The sequence below is a fragment of the Palaemon carinicauda genome, chromosome 13 (assembly GCF_036898095.1).
Source record: "Palaemon carinicauda isolate YSFRI2023 chromosome 13, ASM3689809v2, whole genome shotgun sequence".
Taxonomy (NCBI): Eukaryota; Metazoa; Arthropoda; class Malacostraca; order Decapoda; family Palaemonidae; genus Palaemon; species Palaemon carinicauda.
Window position 1 is genome coordinate 13,425,837 of NC_090737.1, and position 7,500 is coordinate 13,433,336.

Here is a 7,500-nt window from a genome sequence, read left to right on the forward strand (position 1 = left end):
GAAAAGAAGTCAAGAAGAATGAAATGAAAGCAAATTTACTTGGAATTTCAGAAGATTAATCACAGTGAGGAAAGAGACTAGTCCCTATAAAGGGTGGATAGAGCAAGTGAAATGAGATTGCTAAAGAAGCACCTTTTTGGGGCTCGATAAACTGTTGGTGAGATCATTCTCGAATCAGCATTTTAAACATGAATGTGGCCATGGATATGGTTTTGAATATACTTTGGATGGTCCCCATGATAGGCAAATGGCTTTACACACTCGCATAAAATTGTTGAAATAATGATTTTTTAAAAATGATTTAGTATTTTTTATAATAAAAATGATCCATAATTTTGATTATTTCAATCATTTTAATCATAGTCTTAAATTTAAATATTTTAATTATTATAAATATTATATTTATTATGGATTCTTTTCACATGGTGTGGTGCAATTCATGTACGACCGTATGACCTATATAATCTAAGGATATATATATATATATATATATATAGTGTGTATATACATACTGTATGTATATACACACTATATATATATATATATATATATACATACTGTATATATACTGTATATATATATATATACATAAATTTATTTATATATATATATGTATATTTATATATATATATATTTATATATATACACATATATATACAGTATATATACACTATATATAGGTGTATATATATATATATATATATATGTATATATATAGTGTGTATATACATACTGTATGTGTATATATATAGTGTGTATATACATACTGTATGTATGTATATATATATGTATGTATATATATATATATATATATATGTATGTATGCATGTATGTATGTATATATATATATATATATATACTGTATATATATACACATACACTTATATATATATATATATATATACTGTATATATATACACATACACTTATATATATATATATATATATACATACATACATATATATATATATATACATATATCACGAACTCTGATATTATGTGTAGATACACGCACACCCTGATCGCATGTGTAAAGTTCCCTGGCGACGCTCCTCGTCCCCAGAACTCCACATCTGGCTGTTTGTTATGGAGGAGGTCGTAGGAAGGGAAAAATTAAAACATCCTCACTCACTCTCTTAGTGAAGAGAACGACCCCCAAGGGTAAAATTCCCCATCTTTATTAGGGCATCTAGGCTGCAGACACCGTAAACTAGAATTATTGCTTCCTTGGATGACCGGTATTAAGGGATGGCTGGGGGAAAGATTTTAAAACTCTTTCTCCTTCGCCGTTTTTTTTAATGGACGCGTTTCCATTTTGGCTGAGGGATGGAGAGACTGATAGGTTGATGGACTCATTTATTTTTTTTGGCATCGATGCTTTAATATAAGGTATTTGAATAGGCGAAGGAAGGAATGGATTGAGCGTAATATAGATATGTGTTTAATGACTCACAGTTTCTAGGAAATTATTCATTACTAGTGTACTACACGAACCCGTAAAGATGACGTCTGTATATTTAGATAGGTAGGCTATGCACACACACGCATGCGCACAGATTAATCTCATCCTACCCCCTCCCTCTTTTCTAACTACTACTACTAATACTACTACTACTCTCTCTCCTAACCCAGGGATAGGGAGAGATTGAAATTATATATATATATATATATATATATATATATACACACAGTATGTATCCATACATGTCGCTTTTTATTATATAGAGATGATAAGTTGATGGTGTATGGATTCACTATGTATAAAGTTAGTTAAATCACTTTTGTTATCGTTTTAGCGAATCAACATCGCATCGAACAGTTTAGGTTTAATAGATACTGAAACCGTTGACCAATCAGATTAAAAGAGAATTCAATAAACAAACAAATGCGTTGGAAAATAGTTTTCAAACGAGAAATTCATGACTTGATACTCTTTTGTTCTTCAAAATGAAATTTATTATTTAAGCATTGAGAATTCAATAATTATAAAATGTATAAGATAAAAATAACTTTTACCAAGTATTGCATATAGAATAGTCCTCATCTTATGTAGAATTTTGTTTGGTAAATATGCGATTTAAACAACAATAATTCAATAGTTATAAAATGTATAAGATGAAAGTAATTTTTACCAGGTATTGCTTGTATAATAATCCTCATCTTACGTTGAATTTTATTAGGTAAATTTGAGATTTAAACAACAATAATTCAATAGCTATAAAATGTATAAGATAAAAATAAATTTTGCCAAGTGTTGCTTGTATAATAATCCTCATCTTACGGTGATTTTTTGGAGGGTAAATTTACGCTTCAAACAACAAGAATTCAATAACTATAAAATGTATAAGATAGAAATAGCTTTTACCAAGCATTCCATGTAGAATAGTCCTCATCTCACGTTGAATTTTGTTTGGTAAATTTGAGATTTAAACAACAATAATTCAATAACTATAAAATGTATAAGATAGAAATAACTTTTGCCAAGCATTCCATGCAGAATAGTCCTCCTCTTACGTTGAATTTTGTTTGGTAAATTTGCGATTTAAGTAATTAGAATTCAATAACTATAAAATGTATACGAAAGAAATAACTTTTGCCATGTATTGCATGTAGAATAATCATATCTTACGTTGAATTTTGTAAGGTAAATTTGCGATTTAAAAACAAGAATTTAATAACTATAAAATGTATAAGATAGAAATAACTTTTACCAAGCATTCCATGCAGAATAGTCCTAATCTTACGTTGTATTTTGTTAGGTAAATTTACGAATTAAACAACAATAATTCAATAACTATAAAATGTATAAGAAGAAAGTAACTTTTACCAAGTATTGCTTGTAGAATAGTCCTCATCTTACGTTAAATTTTGTTTTATATGCAAAGGCAAAGAGTCGGGTTATATAAACATAAAAGATAGAGTGACTTTTAAATAGAATGTTGATTCACATGACTGCTTGGTAATAGAATAGCGGTGATAACATGAAGATTTTGGGGAAATTCTCTCTCTCTCTCTCTCTCTCTCTCTCTCTCTCTCTCTCTCTCTCATGGAATGGTAATAATATAAAGGTTTTGTGGATCTCTCTCTCTCTCTCTCTCTCTCTCTCTCTCTCTCTCTCTCAGAAAATGAGAAAGTGTTTGATTAATATGAGATTCTGTCACTGGTGCAGAATATAGTTTGCAGAGAAACAATTATGCCCTGCCAATAATTTATAAGAAACGAGTTCTCACCCGAGAGAAGAAGATAAAGAGTAACTGACTCCTACTACTGTTAATCTTTATTCTTTAGTTTCCTTTCTACCGTTTACTATTTATGCAGATCATCACGCATTGATAGTCGTATTCTACGTGGTAGACTATTGGAAACGATTCTGCCTAGCGATCTGCTGGACTGGGGTTCAAGACCCGCTCATGCTCCATAGTTTTTTTGTAGTGTCTGCAGCCTCACCATCCTTGTAAGCTAAGGATGAAGTTGTTTAGGGGAGCCTATAGGTCTACCTATTGTGTCACCAGCAGCCATTGCCTGGCTCTCCCTGGTTCTAGGTGGAGAGTGGGCTTGGGCATTGATCATATGGATATATAATCATTCTCTAGGGCAGTGTCACTTGCCTCTGCCATTCATGAGCGATCTTTAAACCTTTAAACCAGCATGTTTTATTCCTGTTTCATAAATAAGAGAAGACGCAGAGTAATTAAATATGTTTTATAAAAATGTGGGCAGTGTCCTGCAAGGGCATTTTCACTCTCTCTTGCCTCTGCCAGTCATGAGCGACCTTCAAACCTTTAAACTAACATGTTGTATTCCTGTTTAATAAATGATAGGGAATGCAGAAGAGTAATTAAATATACTTTATGAATATGTGTGCAGTTTCCTGCAAGGGCGTTTTCACTGCCCCTTCCCTCTTGCCTCTGCCATTCATGAGCGGCCTTTAAACCTTTAAACCAGCATGTTTTATTCTTGTTTCACAAATAATAGTGAACGGAGAAGATTAATTAAATATAATTCATAAAGAAGTGGGCAGTTTCCTGTGCACGTTCACTGTCCCTTGCCTCTGCCATTCATGAGCGGCCTTTAAATTAGCATGTTGTAGTCCTGTTTCATAAATAATGTAAACGCAGAAGAGTAATTTGATATACTTTATAAATAATTGGGATGAAATTAAGCTTGACTACTCTTTAATATATCTGGGTACTTTATAGGTTCTCGAGCAGACTCCGACCCAGAAGTAATTAGAGGTGAGAGATGGTCGCTCAGGACTCGAAGCTAATGGAGTCGCGATCACAAATCCAATCGGCTAGAATGATAAAGTAAGTCTGCCTAATGATAGTTTGTTAAATTGCTAATTTATGAGACACGATAATTTGATTTTTTTCATTGCCGTGAAATGAAGCAAATTATGTGACAGGCGAGAAATTGATTTTTTTCCATTTTTATTTTAGTGTATATATATATATATATATATATACATATATATAATATATATATATATATATGTGGGTGTATATATATCTATATATATATATATATATATCTATGCATATATATATATATATATATATATCTATGCATATATATCTATACATATATGTATATATATGTATATGTATGTATGTATATATGTATAGATAGATATATATGTATATGTATATGTTTATATATATATATATATATATATATTATATGTTTATATATATGTGTGTATATATATATAAATATATATATATGTATATACATATATATATATATTTATATATATATATGTGTGTGTATATATATGTATGTATATATATATATATATATATATATGTATGTATGTATATGTATGTATGTATGTATGTATTTATGTATGTATATATATATGTATATGTATACGTATATATATATGTATATATATATATATATATATATATTAATCTTTTCCTATTGTTAGAACCATATAAGATGAAATGAAGACTATTGTAAAATGCGCTCTACTGAGTTCCCCTCTTGTTTTTTAACTGTACTTGACTGCAAAACATCTTTTCATATTAAGAATAAGCACTAATGTTTTTTTTTTAAAGATTATTTTACTTATGACCATGCGCAGAAAATAAGATGATTATAGCGTGCAAATTCCGTAACCTAAATTTTGCACCGAATTAACACAATTCGCAGTATTCAGTTGAAGAAAAGATAATTAAGTAATTAGTTTTTGTGGGGAAATAAAGGCTTGTTTTTTTAATGAAATAAGCCAAATTGTGATATAGAAATTCTCTCTCTCTCTCTCACCAAGTTTAATATTCAATGAATTATAACTAGGCGTTGATCTGTCTTTCATTTGATCTATTTATATTCATCAGCTTTTCACTCTTCCTTACGCTATTTATGAAGTTTTCTCTCTCTCTCTCTCTCTCTCTCTCTCTCTCTCTCTCTCTCTCTCAAGTTTCATAGTTAATGAATTTTGAATGTGTCTGACTCTCTCTTTATTTATTTATATTCATCAGCTATTCTCTCTTGCTTACGCTAGTAATCTCTCTCTCTCTCTCTCTCTCTCTCTCTCTCTCTCTCTCCCTCTCTGTTTCATAATCAATGAATTATGAATAGCTTTTTATTTATTGATATTCATCGGCTAGTCTCTCTTCCTTACTTTCCTGAAGCCTGCCTCTCTCTCTCTCTCTCTCTCTCTCTCTCTCTCTCTCTCTGTCGTACTATGTTTCAAAGAGGAGATCGTATATTGTTTTATAATCTTGCTTCAATTACCCTGACTCGTCGGTTTTCCCTTTGCCTTCAAGCACACACGAGCACAGAGATTCATTGCAATGCAATGTCAATACTTCCCTGTCATGTCACCCGGTTCCATCAATACCGCTTTTGAGAATCGGGATCTGGTTCCGTTCAATGCGACGTGCATGAAGCATGCAATCTAGCAAGCGGCGAAGAAGAGGGAACGATAAAAAAAAGAATGCACCTTATTCGCGAAGGTCTTTGAAATCGACGACAAAACCCGATGGTGTGTGAAGTATTACGGTTCCTCTCGAACAAATTCTATCCCTTCTTTATCTTATTTTCCTTTTTTATTTCATGTGCTTGAACTAAAATAGCCTTACTCTGCTATATATACATTTCGTCTTGCTCTGGAAGTTTTACTTTTTTAAAAAGAGAACTTTTATAAGATATTGTAACATACTTTCCTGAAGCCTCTCTCTCTCTCTCTCTCTCTCTCTCTCTCTCTCTCTCTCTCTCAAGTTTCATAGTCAATGAATTATAATTATGTGTTTGTCTTATTTATTTATATTTATTTGCTAGTCTCTTTCCTACGCTAGTTCTCTCTCTCTCTCTCTCTCTCTCTCTCTCTCTCTCTCTCTCCCCCCCCCCCAAGTTTAATATTCAATGAATTATAACTAGGCGTCTCTCTCTCTCTCTCTCTCTCTCTCTCTCTCTCTCTCTCTTTTGATCTATTTGTATTCATCAGCTCTTCTCCCTTCCTTACTCTATTTATGAAATCTCTCTCTCTCTCTCTCTCTCTCTCTCTCTCTCTCTTTGTACAGCCTTTACTTGTCTCTGCACTCTATTTACACAGACTAAACTATATATATATATATATATATATATTTTATAAATATATATATATATATATATATATTATACATCATACATTTATGTGTGTATATATATATGTATATATGTATATATATATATATATATATATGTATATATATATATATATATTATATATATTATATATATATATATATATATATATGACTATTTTCTTGAGATCCTGCTACATACTTTCGCAAAGCCTCCATCATCCATTTTCCATCTCAAAAGCATCTGGCCGTCGCCTGGCAGTCTCTCCAGAACAAGAAAGAAAATACGAACAAAAATGTTCGGAACCAAAACCGAAGGGAGAAAAATGTTGATATTTGATGCATAGGATTCGGTTGGAACCTTTTCTCCTGGAATTAAATAAGAAAATAGGAACTCCCATCCTACGCCGGTTCAAAAGAGCTGTTACTTTTCTCCTCCCTCTCCACGCATTCCCCCCACCTTCCCTCCTCCTTCCCTCCACCATCCCTCCACTCAAGATGCATCTTCTTTTCGTCCTCTTCTTCTTTTGGGCCAAAGACAAAATATATATATATCTCCCTCGGCTGAATCCTTTTTGGCGTCCTTTGTTGGTATTCGATAAGAAGGGAAGAAGAAAAGAGGTAGAGGTGGCAGGATGCTTCTGGGTCTCGTAATGGAGTGAGTTCTTAGAGAGAGAGAGAGAGAGAGAGAGAGAGAGAGAGAGAGAGAGGTCTCACAAATTTCGGATATCCTACGGTGATTTGATAAGACTCCTTTAGGTACGAAGGTTGTTCTGGGTGTGAACATGTGAATGGACGTGTTATATATATATATATATATATATATATGTATATATATATATATAAATATGAATATATATATATATTTATATATATGAATATATATATATGTTTATATATATATATATATATATATGTATATATATATAT

At 31.5% G+C, this 7,500-nt stretch overlaps 1 protein-coding gene across 1 annotated transcript in view; it reads right to left on the reverse strand.

Moving 5' to 3' along the window:
* The window catches only part of LOC137651889 (uncharacterized), a 531,410-nt gene that overhangs the window by 141,412 nt on the left and 382,498 nt on the right, over positions 1-7,500 (reverse strand). The gene's annotated exons all lie outside the window — the stretch shown is intronic.